The 17,457-nt window shown below is 37.8% G+C and overlaps 1 protein-coding gene across 2 annotated transcripts in view; it reads right to left on the bottom strand.

The window, feature by feature from the left end:
- Nucleotides 1–17,457, bottom strand: part of LOC127391527 (transmembrane protein 132D-like) — a 231,411-nt gene that overhangs the window by 156,674 nt on the left and 57,280 nt on the right. The gene's annotated exons all lie outside the window — the stretch shown is intronic.

Below are 17,457 nucleotides of genomic sequence, written 5' to 3'. Positions count from 1 at the left end.
TGTTACCAGGCCATTAAAGATAGGACTCTGCCATGTAGTTACTAGTTACTGCTTATTAAGGATAAGTACAATTTGTCACAATGCAAGGTAGTAATTTACATAAGATAAAAAGAATGGGGCACTTTGTATACACAAAGGAATGAAGAAGAGATGGCACTATATATATTATGAATAAGCATATTATTATTATAAAATTATCACTTCACTAAATTAGTCTTTCCCATTATAAACCTATTTTTATATTCCCTGTCACCAAATAGCGAAGCACTAGTTTCAAGTTCTTCTTGAAACAGATTATTTATTAATTCCAGAGTATAAATAACATCTATGTAAGACTAATTCTAATTCTGTCACAAGTAAAAGTTTTTGGGGTTTCCAAGGATATCTGATTTGTAGCTTTTGTTTCACTGAAATGCATTTGATCAGCTTGACCCCCACTTAGTCTGACTTGTTGTAGATGTTTATACTGCAGTAGCCCCCAGAATATTATAATGAATATTGTTGTTGGTGACATTTTGCAAGTTAACTCAGTTAAATAATTAATACATTTTTTTTAAATTATTTTTTATCTCTTTGAAAAAATATGTATCTTTTAAAAATGGGACACTTTGAAAAGCAAACTGTATCTACAGTTGTTCACCAAAAGGAGTCCTACAAATGCTGGCTCTGTGACAACCAGAGTAATCAGGCTTACAGTCCTCTGATGAAAACATTCTAAACCAGAAAGCATCTACACAAATAATCACTCCCAACTCTGCAGTCTCTGCCTTGAGATGTACCTTTTCCATAACACAAGCTCAGGAGCCTCTAAACACCGCAGGAACACAGCACCATTAACAATCAGCAGGATCTAGGTTACAAAGTCAGTTAGGTGCTAGAAAGCACTCTGAAAGCATTACCCATGAATTAAGGAAAAAAAAAAATCCCAAACCCATAATCTAAACAAAATGCATTCAGGTGCCCAGCCTATCTCATATCCCTTTTGGAGTCCAGCTGCTGTCTACACTAATGACTTTCATTTGCAAAGCACACGTAAGTGACTGGAACAGAATGAGGTCTCATTTTCTACCTTGGTGCAATGGCATTTTTCTCCTCCTGAGTCTGTACTAAGATTTGAGACAATCGGTTCCTTCTGGCTTAAAAGCTAGGGTTATCATCCTGAAAGAAATACATACCAACTCTGACATGTACCTCAAATTGAGTCTTGTTTATTTGGAATGGAATATATATTTATATACAGTCTTCTCTCACTATTTGTATCTATTTTTTTACTTCAAGCCAAACTTTCTCTATGAACCCCAAAAATTTAGTGGTAGCTTGCTGAGTTTTATATGGTGACTGGCCAGGTTTTAATTCCCCCAATCAGCTGATAAAGTATTCTTCAAAGATTAAATCATTGTACCACAAGAGTATTGTACCCAGCCTCTGTTTTTATACTGGCTAAGCCAAAGAGAAGCCAAACATCTGAACAACTTGCTTCTGGTTCATCCCATAAAATACTGATTGCCAATGAGAGGAAAAAAGAGACAGTATACTACAAGGTAGATGAAACAATTTTCTGTAAATATCAAACCTTTAAACTATAATAATTGTGAAGGAAAGGTAATGCATCTCAAGGATTTTGAATGCTGTCTCCTGTACTCTGTCACTGGACAGGTCTGAATCTAAACAACTGTTCTCTTAATAACCACAGGATACAAATGGCCCATCTGAGTTTACAACAGTAATAAAGAACAGACTTTCAAACTGAATGTGGACTGATGCATACAGCAAAGAGGAAAAAAAACACACTAAAGCTGCTACATAATTCTGTCAAGCATATGGTTAAGTTATGATTTCATTCAGAAAACAGATTGTAAGAGTGAAGTGATGACAGATGAGGGTATGTTGGTCAGCCATAAATAAGAGAGTATTCTAATAGGAACTGGGCTCATTACTGATCATATGCTGCCACACATTTAGTGAGATCTAGTCACTTAGAAAATATAGCTTCTTAAATATGTTGCAGCTTATTTTCAACTTTAGGTTGCTCAATTGAGATATCCATGAGCACTACCACACCTAACTTTTAAGAGTGTAGTAGGGGAGTTACATTTATGGACTCAATTAGATATGCTAGTTCCTTGGAAAAGGGCAGAATTACCTAGGAATGGCTTTCCCAGCACCTACAGCTCTGCATAGAAATGACTAAGGCAGACAAAAGGAAACACTGAAGACAAACCACAATCCTTTTTCAGACCCAAATTGCTCTACAGCTATGTCAAAACCAAGATACCCGGAAGCACTTTCAATTTCCTGTTTCTCAGTGCTCTATCTACACTTGAACTCCTGAAACAAGACCTAAGTATATAGTAGCTCACTACTGTGACTGCTTTTGAAAAGAAGGAAAACAAGTGAGTGCTTGGGAAGGAAGGCACAGCATGTTCCAGCCAGGATTCCAGACACTCAGTGACACACACGACACTCAGATGAGATACAGTTTATGCTGGCAGCCCTTTATGTACAATGATCCAGCTGCACGGGAGAGGCTCATGTATAACCCCCTGTTCAACATGTCTTTTACGGGGCAACTGCAACATTTTCTGGCAGTGAGTGGGAGCAGTACCACCAGCACTGCTGGTGGCTTTCAACACAGCTTGTGTCTGCTGAAATTGGTGCTGAAAAACCTTCATCAAAGCATTATTTATTCTGTTCAGAGTGCATCACCTACCCAAAGACTTCTAGACTGTAAATCCCAGACCAGGCAAAAAATAACCCACAACTTCTTGGTTCAACAATTCAGGTCTCTTACTAACGATCAGAAATTAAGTGACCACAGAACTTAAAACACTTATGGTTTATAATTCCTCCTACCATTCTATATTGGTTCCAGAAGTTACTGACAAGAAAATTAAGCTAAATCACCTGTTGAGTGTCCCTCTCCCCAAAATCAGTTACAGTTCAGAGCTTATGCAACAGCTGCATATCAGGCACTGAAGTAACTTTTATCTTTTTAAACTCTAGGCAACTATGAACTTGCTGGTAGTTACAAAATTAAGTAAGGGGATTTTAGATTTCCACCTAAATCTCTCCAATTTCTGAGTATTTCTGAGACCCAAAAAACTCCCCTGTTCAGGTTTCCTTTGTTTGTACTTGCTGTAATGCAGCTTATTTCCAAAGAGTAGACAAAATCAGATAGTGCTACAGAAGCAGAAGTATGCACACATGACTTTATGAGGAGACATAAAAATCATGCTGTTGGAGTACATGAGCTGTCTAAGACAACATATAGCAATTGATGAAGGTATCTTTTCAAGAGCAAAAAGACACTTGTAAAAATCAATCCCCTGCACCCACATTCCTGCATAGCAAAGAAACAATGACATGAAACCCCAACACCTCCTCTACCTCTCCTGCAGCAGTTATTACACAACCATCAGTAAGTGCCTGCCAAAGCCATTCACTGCTGAGCATGACACATATGCCCCTCCTCTATAATGTTCCATGGGTATTTCATTCATTTTCAGGGTTCAAATTGAAGTGACATCTGTGACTTTTCTTTTATATTTTCAAAGCTAGGAAGAATTTTCACACCTCTTCGAATGTCACTCAGCCCCAGGTAGAACACTGCAGTCTCCAGAAATGTCTGCAAAAACAAATTAGAACCTCTCTTTTCCTAACTCCCTCATGGATGTAGCCTCAAGGCAAGGAAAGCTAACTTGAAAGAAGTAACATTGCTGTTTTAGCATCAACTGCCTTGTCATTTATACCTTAAGCACTTAAACATGCAAACAGGTCTCAAAGGGAATTTATTTACAAGTATTTTGAGGCAAATTAGCCATTAAATCACTTTGGAAAATCATGTACGTTCCTGATTATGCTAGATTATATGACCAGGCAGAAACAGGTGGCAAAAGAAAACACTGCAGTGCGAGAACTGCTTGGGGAATATGCCAAACCACAACTTCTGTAACTGGAAGAGAAGCTACAGCCCAGGGTTGCAAATATGTGAAGTGTCAGGGCTGTAGCAGCAAGGCATCTCCCAAATACAAAACTAATTTTGACAGCACTGCAGTATCAACATTGGTCTTTCAGCAGTGACAGACATTGAAAGCTGGTGCTCAGGTTTCAGCCAAATCTGTGAGTTTCTCTTGCCAGGGGAAGCCCTAATGCTTTTCAGTTGGTGGGGATCCCACCAGCTGCTATGCAGGAGCTCCATCCTTCTTGTTGCAGCTTGCTGTGAGGTCAGGCTTGATGCTGACACATGCACCACCCATACTCAGCACAAGGAGAAAAAGACAACTCAGTTATGAAGCTCTGGGTAGGAATGGACCCAGCTGTGCCCCAGTGTAAGACCCACTGACGTCTAGATGCAATCCTGCACTAAGACTCATCCATCCCCAGGCATAGGGCTACTTCTAGAAGAAGTCTACTGGGGCAGCATCTCTGAGTCCCACTTTCTGCATATCTCATAATTCTATCCTTGCTCTTGGGACTGCAACTCTAGGAGAAATGATTTTATTATTCAAATTTTGTTTGGAACAACTCACACAGTTGATAACAGCAGCTTATCAGTTCACATCTGAGCTGTACTGAAATATTTCAGCCCACGGAAGAAAAACAAAATGTCAAAAAAAAAGGATGGCACTATAGTGGCACTCTTAATGAAAATATATTCTATGAAGTATAACATATAAGTTGCATTTTTTTCCCATCTCCAGCTTGAGCAGCTACAGTTAATTGTTCCAAATGGCTTTAAGATCAGCATTCTTGCCCTGTGCAGTTGGGCAACCAGACAGCTCACTTCTGTTTTGTCTGTTTGTTGCTGTTCTCTTAATTTTTATTTGTCTTTTAGGATCATTATCAAATTTGACACTAATGAACTTTTATGAATTATTTTTCTTGTTTTACATGTTGCTTCTTTTGTGTACAAGCTCAGGGACTCGTGGGCGTCAGAAAGAGCTGCATCCTTTCTGTACCAACCAGAAAGTGCTGTCTTGCTCTTTCAACATTTTTGCCTGAGTGGCACATGTATGAAAAGGCCATCATTGTTGCTACACACAGGTTGGACCACAGTGGATCAAATGTTATTTTTTTTCTTAAATTTAAATTGTTATTAACATGGTTATGCATTCAAAGCAATGTATTCCAAATGCTATTTGCGGGGTCCTGAAAATGGCCACGTATGTTGCATTTCTTTGGTTCCACTGTCAGAGAAACTATAGAGAAATCTGTCACTGGCCCACACACTAAGGTGCCTCAGCATGTGGTACCTATTACTGGAAAGAATTATAAAGAAGAGGAGAAAAACAACTGACAATTACTAGGCTTTACATGCCCATTAGTTTAAGTATTCTTGAAAGTATATTCATCTTGCCTTACATTTGCATTCTGATAGTAGATGAGAGAAAGTGGATATTAAATCTATTGGCTCCCTTAGAGGACAAACAGAGCAAAAGATTCTATTAAATCACAAAAGGAAAAAAAAATTCCTAGCCTTTCCCCATGAATTGTCTACCTTCAAAACCTACTAGTGTGTATAAAATACCAAAAGAGGGAGGCTGTAAGGCATCCTAGCACTGCATAAAAGGAAAATAAACATTCCTGTTGACTTGACACTAGGCAATTTAGCCACACATTTCTTTCTTGCTTCTGCACATCTGACTTCAAAATGGAACCAGATTTTTGTAACAGACTACGAAATCTAAAGATAAAAAATAATTTTATAAATGCAAAAGTCCTTTTTTATCTGTAATTATTAATTTGGGGTGGCTTAGCATTTATTTTCATTTTAAGCAGTACAAGGCATCACATCCTATTCATTTCTAGTTTTTCCAAAGCTTCGTAACACATTAGGGTCCCACAAAAAGTGTTTTCTAGTTTGACTACCAAAGGCCTAAATGTTTCTTGTCAGCACCTCTATGAATTATGTTCTCCATACACAGGCTGTTTTGTTTTGTTTTTCAAGTTACATCCAGATCCATGAGGAGACATCTCTGACATGGTTTTAAGGTTACTCGTACCTGACTTTCCTATGGTATTGTAGTCACCTATGGAAACAAATATCCCATCAGTAACAAGCTTGTGATATGAATAAATTACCGAATCATCTTCCTCTTTCATGGAGATGTCAATCACCCACAGACTGTGACTACCAATGATGCATGAAAGGGCATGCATTACATTTAAGCTGTTTATTTCAAGCTTGAACAAAATGCCTCACCAGAGCAGATACCTCTCGTTTTAGCTGAGCAGACTTTCCAGGCTCCAGCAAACCTGGTTCAGCTTCTAGAAAAAGCTAGATCTACTACAATATGAAGATGAGAAGTTTGTCATAACTATGTAAGAATTTGCAAATACTGCCCTAAGAAACAAATGTACAATCTCTCAGGGCCTCTCAGAAGGAGAAATATTAAAAAAACATTGCATTCAATAAGGTTCTGCCTTACAAGACCATGCAATTGTGACAAGTGCCATGTCTTGCAGTCTTTTCCTAAGAAATTTAGGGAAAAATGCCAAACAAGCTAACACTGAGTCTATTCAGGAGCAGTTATTCCAAACAAAGGCTGCTGACATTGAGTGCAGAAAAAAAAGCAACAGAGGGGGCACAAAATATCAAGAAATATTATTTCCATGTTCAAATGTGCTCATTCAATTTTAAAGGCTAAGTGAAAGACTGTCTGCAAGACAATGACCTTAGAGCTTTGAGTAGCCACTGGAAGCCTCTTTCACTGCATTTAGATGTAGTTCTGAAATAAATTCTAGAGGGATTCTAGACATGTTATGGATAAATGGCTGTAGGAAACGTAGTTAATTCAAAATACTCCTGCACTCATAATAACAAGCAAGTATCAGCTACTTGCACAATTCTACACTCATGACAGATTTTTCAGGTTACGCCGCTGAAACACTTGAAACATAATGTCGTCCACTCTACCAGGCTGCACATGGACAAATACTGGGTGCCTGTGCTGTTACCGGTTGCAGGCCCCAGAAATAATGTTCTTTTTATGTTGTCAGGATTTATACCAAAGTAACCTGTCTCTATTGCAACAGCTCCTGACATGCACCACTAGGGTTTCTTTTGGAGATACCTGTAAGTCTGTTATTCTTCGTTGCAGTTGCATAACAAGCCAGTGCTCCAACTGGGCTAAACAAGCATAGTCTCATTGACTCTAGGACAACAGGCACCACACTAACTCTCACAAAAAACTGTTTTGTTCCCGACTCTCAGAGAGCCTGCATCAAAAGCCACTAAGCTCAGACTTCCTAGGCTGCCAATTCTCCATCTGTAAATAAGGATAGTGACATTCACTGCTCTGTACAGATACATCAGCATCTGTAAATTAAAATACTGCATCAGAGTTTGTTGTTATGGTTAGTGTTGAACTAGGCTGAGTTAGAACAGGTTATTATGATGTTTTTGTTTTAAATTAAATGGATAAGTAAAAGCATACAGTAAAAAAAAGAACACAGAGTACATTATAAGTGGAATGCAGTGAAGGAAGATGACATCAGCTGTAAGTAGACTGCTGACCTCCTGAGCCTTCTTTTTGATTATTATTTACCAAAGAAACAGCACTTGGTCCCATATTCAAAGTGCTTGTGAATACTCAGTACAAAAGCTTTGGAAACTCACTCCTCTTGAAATTATTCTGAGCCACTAGAGTCATAATTACACTGTCATAATGAACAGGGAAAAAAAAACACTCCTAACAACTAAATTCTTGTTGTAAATTGCATTATGAAAGTGGTAATTCCCTCTGAAGTAGGCATTATCATGTCTTACTGCCCACATTGGTTCATTATGGTGCCTCTGCTATCCCAGTGGAGCCTTCGCTTAGTAAATGAATGTTTTGGGATGATATTGTCAACTCGGGACTTATTACTTAATTGAATATGGAAACATTTAGGCCATTAGCATACATTTAGAAGTGTCTTATTTCACAGATGTTGATTTATCTTGGGGAATGCCCTTATTTCTTCCCTCTGTTTTTTCCTCATTCAATTCTTTCCCTGCAGCCAACTAACTTATTCAGTTAGGTCTTAGTCCATCCATTTGTAAGCCTGGGGGGAGTGGCTTGCCATTTTACAACATTCCTGAACTGACACTTTGAATTTGTTTAAAAATAACCAACATCTTAAGAGTCAAGCTCTTCTAATGTTCCCTCACAGCTGAAAAATACCACTAGTCTAGAAGATGAAGAAAGTCTAAACCTAAAACTGAGACTTTTCAGGTGTTCTGAATTGTTTTATTCACATAATTATACAAGATTTCAAAGCTATAAATGAAGTATTCCTCCACATATAACTGGCTTAGAGAATTTTTAACTGAAAGTTTATACATTCCCTCTATCAAAAGGATCAAGAACCTAGAATAAGACAATGAAGGAAATTCCTACATTCCCTCATAATTAACATATATTGGAAAACATACACTAAATTCATTAATCTTGCCAACATGTACAGGATCATTCATGTCCTGAAGTAAGCTGCAAGCCATGAAAGATGTGTAAAGTCCTAGGCTTTGGTTTCTTTATCATGCTTCATGGTAAAAAATTAAAAAAAGACTATGATGCCAATATTCAAAAGCATGAGGTAACTGCAATTCTTGCACCCTGGGTTTTTGTGCACTCTGACTCTTCCTCTGCCATTTCCAAATCACAGAACGTGATTAGTGAGCGTGCATAGATGTTTGCACAAGTCATCTCAGTTTGCTTCCATGAACGTATAAGCGTGCAACCAACCCAGTACGTTTGTGTTGGCAGCTGCTATGATATGCTATCCCAAACAAAATTATTCCTCTGAAACTACCTGTTTTCTATTGTTGTCAGGTCATCACTATACTGTGCAGGGAGCAGTTTTCCACCCATTTTTTAATTCCACCAGTGACTGTAGGCATAGCAAGATATTGCTGGGTTCCCAAAATACTGTGCTATTGCAAATCATCTACAACTTCTGTGAACAGCACTTCTTTGAAATGAACCTACTCCTGAAAAACGCTAGAAATCACACTACTTACAATCTTTCCAGACTGACACTGGAAAACCCATCCCCTGTAAGGCACCCACAGACTGCTTGGCCTGGAGGCTGAGCATCCTGTCTTTGTTCCTTCCTTCTCCCTCCCATCCAGCTCACCTTAGCACTCGCAGTGTGGAATCTGACACTAGCCAGAATGTTTGGATGCTTGGAAAACAGGGCTGTTTTCTGCTTCTCCAATATCTTTGTTAAGGATGGAAATGATGCTGGAGAAGAGAGAGTATTATCAAAAGAAGACGTTTTAGTCAAAAGGACTCAGGATATATGAAAGAGGCAAATACAATAACTGCTTCTGGTGAAACTCTGTTTCAAGTTTATATTGTTCCTTCCTGCAGCTTTGATGTTTATTCTCTTCATTGTTCCTCCTTTATCTCTTAGCGATGCACATACCTATAGCTCACCTCCCTTCTCCTTCCATTTAAGCAGTGTAAGATCTATTTAAACATTTCTCTGAACTACAGTGGTAATGTTGAAAATTGACTTTCCCCTTCTGGGTTGAATTTGTCCATAAACGATTGCTTCAGCTGGTGACAACTGACACTATTCTTTCAGGTTTTACAGATTGCTCCAACCTACAGACTGGCAAAGCAATTACTGTTTCCACAAAAGCTAGTTCACAGGCACATTTTAGAAAGGGTATTTTAACACTGAATTTAGGTTTTGTTTTCTTTTAAATTACATTTATAGTTCAAACAAAACTCAATTAACATATCCAGTTGCAGAGAAAAACCTTCATACATGAACTCTAAAAGTTCAAAAACTAAAGGCAAGCAATCCTATCCTTTAAATAAAATAATAAAGCAAGTAAGGAAAAACCCACCAGATGATTTAAAGCTATTTTCAGTATCTGTTACCTTGAGTCATGAATACTCTAAATAGAAAACTCTTCAAAAAACAAGACAGTCCTTAAACACTGCAGAGTTTTAGGTATTAGATCCAAAGGTTTGTAAGTAGGTATCTTTTACGTGATAAGCCTTTATAAAACACCTTCCACCAAAGCCCACAGGACACAGTTGAGAAGGAAATGGGAAGACCACAATTAAAGTACAAAAATAAGTTTCCCTACATTACTTATGCACAGACATATTTTCTTTTTAAACTAAGATAAGCACACAACCACATAAATAAGTCACAGAGTCACTGAAGCAGCTACTTTGTATTTTGTGAGCCAGATCCTCTGACTTCATTGCAATAGAACACAGCAATTTATACAGGTTGAGGATTTTTGCCCAGTACAATTTGTATAGTACTAAATCCACTGCACTGTCCTTGTTAGAACATAGGAATAATCACCCCTTTTTTGGAAGAACACGAGAATATAAAAGTTTTTTGCTCAAAGAGCATTTAACAAAAAAGTAACTAACATAAAACAAGTATTTAGACTTGGACACAGGCTCCAGGTAGTTAAGTTCTATCAAAATACTGAAAACAAGCTCTATAATGACAACAACTCCGTATTCAATGTTATTAAATATATAACCATAGAAGTATCACTAATCCTGTGTTTCAGTAATCAAGCTTCTAAAGAGTACAGCACACACAGCACTGTACATTTAAGTGTTGAAGAGTATTATCAAATTTGACAAGGATGCCAGACACCTTGTCTCAGGGTGTGCAGTTTTTAATATCCTAAAGGCAATAACTCATTTGTTGACAACCAGTGTTTAATGTCATATTTTAAATTAACAGTTAAAAATTTAGATCAGATTATATCTACTAGAATACAATTCTGATCAATGATTTTGTGCAATGGAATAAGCTAACATGAAAATAAAGTTTCCGTACTTAAGCACTTATGCAAACTATTATTAATTATGTTCTCTGTGATGGAGTTAAATCAATCAGCCAACATAGACATTAAGTTCATATTAGTAGCTCCACTTTCTTACATTCTCACGGATTTGCATGCCATGGCAAGTGGGTATTGATGTGTCAGCCAGAAAAAAAATTACATGGAAAACACATTGTAGAGCAATAGTTTGGGAAAGGCCAAGGAAATGTGAACAGGAGAGAGAGGTGCAAAGCAAGTACACAGTAAGACATGGGGTTAAATGAGTCAGACTGGGTTCAGTGTAGGCTTCAGGATACAATGCTGTGAAGCAAAATAGTACTTAGGACTGTAAACATGAGAGCAGGATGGGCTCCATGCAGGACCAGGAGACAGAAACTCAGAGGAGTGCATGAACTCACTCAAGGAGCAGTGCTCAGATCAGTACCACTTCTGCACAGAGCAGCTTTTTGCCTGCACTAGTGTTAAGATTGGGATAAGGGCCTCAGAAGATACAATGGAAATGTCTTGCAACAAAAAGGCAAGGTTAGAGGGTTTTTTCTTAAAAAATAGCTTTTTTTTTTAATTAAGGAAGGCTTTGCTCAATATGGAAAAGTAGAAAAAAAAGCTGTTGACAGGTTCAGGGTTAAACAGCTTTCAGCTAAAGATAGCAGATTTTTAGTTACTAGAATGCTCTACATATTTGGCCACCAAGATAAAGATAAAAAGTGAGCAATAGCCAGATAAACATAACTGGGCATTAACAAAAATAAGAGTACACCAGACCAAACATCCAGCTCCTAAACTTGTCAGTAATATCTAGAGAAGTACAAGAAATTAAATGGACACCTTCATTGCAACAACCAGATCTGGCAGAGAGGCTCCTGACAGACAGGTGGAGGCTGATAAAATAATTCTATTACTTTTTACCACTGAGTGGCTTTACACAGTGCCCAAGACACATAAAAGTCAGCAAGAATATTTGTACTGGGTTTTGCACAAGCCTTGCTTTAGAAATAGACATCCAAAGCAGACATGAACTTTCTCAAGGGTCATGTTTCCCTGTCCCACAACAGCAACATTAAATGGTTTACTCTCAAGGTAACAGATGAGCAGTGACCCACCATGAGAGCTGTCCCTGGCCCCAAGTTCTGAAGAGACATTGGTGTGAGATGGATAATCCCCTGGTCCTGATAAAACAATGAGAATCCTTGTTCAGATCAAACAGCATTAGAGAGAGCATGTGCACAGCAAAATGCTCTGTATGTTATCTCAAAACACAATGTTTGATGTTCCTTTATCTGTGTTAGCACAGCTCAAAGTTATGCTGTTCCCAGTATGATGTCCTCACCCAAACCTTTCTTCCTGTTGGCTTTGCTTTATCAGTCAGCTGGGGATTTAAGTACATCACAGTGACATCTCCCACTATTAGGTGAAAGTGTGATGGATGACAGGAGCAGCACCTGCAAACAAGGCAGCTCACACCTTGTCAGTGCCAATCACATTTACCATCTGTCTTCCATTTACCTAGCACAGACCTGACAGCCTTCTTTCATATTGTTTCATTTCTTACCACAAAGGAACCTCTAATGTCTTGTACATTGAGAACTAAGAAGTTCTATGGGAAGAAAATAAAAGTCAAAGATATTGATTCCTGAAATTTAACTTGTAGCACCCTAAATCCCCCCAATCTTCCTACTCCTAAGAAAACAAGCAAACAAAAAAAACAACCCCAAACAAACCCATATTTTCCAGCTATAACCAAGTTAAGCTGATTTATGCCAGTGTTCTAAATCTTCCTAAGTTCATTATTTATATTGAAAAAAAACAGCTTTCCCAAACTCAGTCTCCCAATTTCTCCATAATGTAGCAGGAGCAATGATCTGAAGTACTGGATCAGAAGTGCAATCCCAAATAGTGCCGCTATGCAACACAAAATATGCTCTGGGTATGAATGTCAGTCTACTTTACATTATTTTATATTATGATAGAGGTTTTACAATAGGACTATGAAAGGGACAGGAGACCAATCCAACCACACAGATCTCGTGGTTGGCGCACTCAAGGGAATGGTGCAGAAAAACCTCCACTATTATAATTAGCCATAACTTAGAATACAGGGTGCTGGGACATGGTCTAAGTGTTGAATCATATTTTATACTCTTCCCACTTGAAGTTAAGGGTCACTGAGGCAAACTGTAACTGTAGTCTACGTGTGAAACTTGAGTTTCATTGTCTTTCATTGCTCATTCAGGGACCACATAGGCTGCATGTCCAAGCCTGGTCAATGTTAAGGGACTTTGAGGTTTGCCTTTGATCACAGAGGCATGGCTGTGGGCTCTACAGTGCCTTTTTTTGGGCTATGACACTATTTGTGTCTCTGCACACAACCCTCCCATGTGGTTAGTTACACAGAATATAATGAATTATTATTGAATTGCGTTCAAAAGAAAAGGTAATAGGATAAAGGCACAGGACATTCAATCACTTATTTTATGACGACATTTAATACTGCTTCACTGGGAGGATATAATTGCTCTTTGCTTGTATACAGCTTGTCATCTTCAAATAATTGTTGATATTAGCAGTAATAAAATGGCTTCAGAAAGGTTAATTGATCTGGCCAGGACCAAAGAGAAAGCAAGTGTGTGAATTAAGCTGAGAAATCACTCCGTTTCTTAAGGCTCAACGCTCCAGTCCAAGTTCACAGATTGGTGTTTACAGCAGTATTCCTGATTTATCCATAATTTACATTTTATCTCCTTCCTTCACTCTAACTCTCACCCAGAGTCAAGACAAATATTTTTAATTTGTCTAGTTCATTAAAAAACAAAAACTAGACCTTGGCTCTTCTAGTCCAACTCTTTCACAAAATTAAAAACAGTCCATCAGCTTCATGTTCATTACTATAAATCTTTCCCTATGCAGAACAGCAATATAAAGAAAAAATATGAAGTACCTTTCCTTATATATTTTAGTATTTTGCAGTTTCTACAAGGTTCCATGAGGAGACAATTTCTTATTAGAAAGACAATAAAGTTTATTCTAAATATCATTGGTTTTAAACAAAAAATATTCAGCTCTGATGAGTTATTTTTTACTTATGGTTGCTCTGTATGGCTGTTTCTTCTTTTTTGACCTGTATATCCTATATTTTCCATCTGTTCAATCCATGGTTTCCAGTCCACTGGAGCAAAAGCAATGGTAAAAGCATTTTGCCAGCAGCTCTTGGCCTAACTCTATGAATACAGTTCCAAGTCTTACTGCCACTCAACATACAACTTCTAAAAATAGGGGACTGTTTCAAAATAAAAATTAATACAATTTTTCTCATAAAAGTTATTCCAGGCCAGGGGGAAAGGGGCATTTTCCTTTATCAGAGAGGAGATCAGAGTGAGAAGAGACCAGATGGATACAGCATGTGTTGACTATATTGATATTTACCGTATAGGAGCAGAAACCATAAAGATCAATATCTCTTACAGTGCACAACTGCCACTTTCTGTGCAAGGAGCAGTGCTGCTGTTGCAGGTGGAAGACACAGCACAGAAGTATTCCCAGACTGCCAAGTTAGAGAAAGGAGAAGGACATAGAGTAACTGACTCACTTGAAGTCACACTGAAATTTACAGAATACTGGGTACAAAATCTGCATCTGCAAGAGATACTGACACTGCCAGCCATAACAGCCTCTTGACAGTTTAAAGCAGATGCAATAGATATCTACAGAATAAGTTTATGGACATTGCAAACTAAAGATCTAGCAAGGTTTTCCTTACAACCTTGGAATTCCCTTGCAAACCTTGGAACCAGCCAAGAGTTGTTAGACCTAAGTCTTGCTTCTGAAGCAACCTGCCAAATATCAGCCTAGTGAAACAAGGCATCTTGGAACACGTTACTTTCTCTATGGCATTTGGAAGTAAGCTGAACACAGTCAGTTTCAATGGTTTGGGTTTGTTGCTTTTGATTTTTTGTGTTGTTGGGGTTTTTTTGTATTTAGAAATATAAAAAATATCCATCAGTTGTTGAAAATTTATACATTGTATGGAAAAAGAGGGATCATTTGGAAAATACAAAGGGAACTTCCATGTAACAGCTGAAGCCAGAAACTGCTCTTTATTCTCCCCAAACTGCAGGTTTTTTTCCCCTTAGACTCACCATTTCTGCCCGAGTCATGGTCTGTTATACTTTCCTATATATTATGCTTTATAATTTTATTATTTACATGAATGGGCCATTTCTACTCCTTTTTGCTCCATCTCAACTGAAAGGATGGAGAACCTTCTACATGCCTGCACAGGCCCTCATATTTACTTGTTCTAACAGGAATGAATTTTCTTTCAGTCTACCCTGTGTCTGTACAAACCAAGAGAATTTTAATTTTAGACACTCTAAATTTGATCAGGTTACAAAAGAGGTCTCTGATGGCTTTTACACAATATCAGCTGGAGAGTGTTCTGAAATCAGGACAGACAGCATAACACATATGAAGTCTTTTGTTTAGCTGACCATGTCAAAAGAGAACCTATGTAGTATAATCATAGAATGGCTTGGGTTGGAATGGACACTTAAAGGCCATTTAGTTATGGATAATGGATATACTAGACTGACATGTAACATTTCCAATCCTGAAATAAGGTCTTAATTCAGTCAAGGAAAACTTCAACATCTACTCACTTAAAGTGATATTTACTCCTAAAGAGAAGGTCATGAAAGAGGCATTAGCATCTGGTCTGACACTGCAATTCTCGGAGTTTCCAACATAGAAGAGGATTTGACCATAAGCGTTTAATCAAGTCCTGTTTTTGCTCGTCTGGTAGTTGTTTTTTCCCCTTCCAGAAGATAAGATCTAAGTAAGTTAGCAACCATTGAAAACTGAATTAACCATGTAGGTGTCATGAAGGGATGAATGCAGAATACACATTACAATTCTGACAAATAAAACAATCAAACAGAAGCTCAAACATGCTGTAGCTAGATCAAAGACAGGCAATGGTGCTTTAGAAGCACAGTAAAACAGACATTATAACTATATGAATATTACAATAGATTATAGTCTGAAAGCCAGTTACTGTTAGAAAAAGCAGGTCAAGAGGAATCAAAACTCACGAAAGTGACATCACTAACAGCAAGCTGTTACAGAAGTTTGGTTTTAAAAGGTAACAGCAAACAGATGTTTTTGAAGAAGAAAATGCCACACTTAATTTTTAACTGATATTTGCTATCTATTTTTAGCTTATCTTTGTCTTTTATGATACCTTAGATCTTTAAATATAAAGCCAAAATTCAAACACATTGTTTCTTTTGTTCCAGAAAATTACTTTCAGAAGCATTCACTTAGAAGTTCAGGTGTTCAGTTTTCCTCCCAACTTACACAAAGCAAGATTTTTGAAAATGTTCTAAACCCACATATAACTATAATGGTTATAGCTAGCTCTACTTTTAACTGATCACAGCTAAAAGAAACAGAAATGCTTTGAAATCACATTTCTAAGTCCCTGCGTTTATGGAGTAAAAACAATGAAAACTTTTCACTTTAATCCTCTCTTAGATTGAACAGATTTTAAGGTTTATATTTAAACCAATTTTCAAATGTAATAGAAGTCTCCATGTATGTCTGAAGTAATATCCCTTTAAAGTCACTAGTATACAAAAGGGATCAAGGTGTCCCTGAACACTTACTATGAGGAACTCAGATTGTCTTCAAATTAGTCACTCAGGAAATAACTCTTAGGCAGATAGATTGACTCAGAACATAAAAACTAGATATGATAAGGAGAGTGGATAGCTTACTGGTGTCTGGCCTCTACCAGGTGCAGTGGACTTTCCCCGAGTCTGCAACCAAAGTGCTGCACTTACTCAGTTTATATATGACCTGATTTTATGGCAATCCACTTCCCTCAGAAATCCCCCACACAAACCTGAAAGTTATATAGGTGACTTTAGGCAGAGTTTTTTGGAGTCTGAGATTTGTAAGCACCAGAGAAAGGAGACTGATCCTCCAGTTCTGAAAGAACTGACTTGAGTCATCAGTAAGGAGTAAAGAATGTAATCAGCTCCACACACACACCAGCCTTCCATGTCTCAGCCACACAACCCTGGTATATAGTGCTGGAACACTGAGCAGCAAACTCACAAAGACAGATGGACAGTCCCCCTTGCATGCAAGGCACATCTGCTCTCAGTTTGCCACAGCCCAACCTGATAGTCTTTGCTGTTCTTCCTTGTATTATATTGGTGGTCATAGTGAGTTTCCCAGCATAATTCCCCAATGTTTGAAAAGCACCCAAGTAAATAAATGCGACACTCGATATTACATTTAAAAAACAACCATCACCGCTCTCTGGTATTTTTCATTTTCAGAAATGGTTTTGGTATAGCAATAATACTTAGAAACCTCAAACATCCTATAGAACAGATCCAGGCTTACAAAAAGTTGAGGAGAGATGTTTAAGCATATAAATCCTACTTAGATGCCTAATTCTTGCTTACTTCCTATAAATACCTTGGCAGATTTCAGCATTACACAAGTTCAGTGAGAGATTAGGAGCTCTGCAAACTCCAGCTCAGGAGACTTTAGATGTTATCTCCTGTTGGATAGGTCTCAGCTTGATCATTTTTATAAGTAGTACTCGAAGGACAACTTCAGAAAAGGCTTTTCTCACTCAAAGA

Source organism: Apus apus, chromosome 16, assembly GCF_020740795.1.
Source record: "Apus apus isolate bApuApu2 chromosome 16, bApuApu2.pri.cur, whole genome shotgun sequence".
Classification (NCBI taxonomy): domain Eukaryota; kingdom Metazoa; phylum Chordata; class Aves; order Apodiformes; family Apodidae; genus Apus; species Apus apus.
This window is presented reverse-complemented; position numbering and strand designations above follow the sequence as displayed.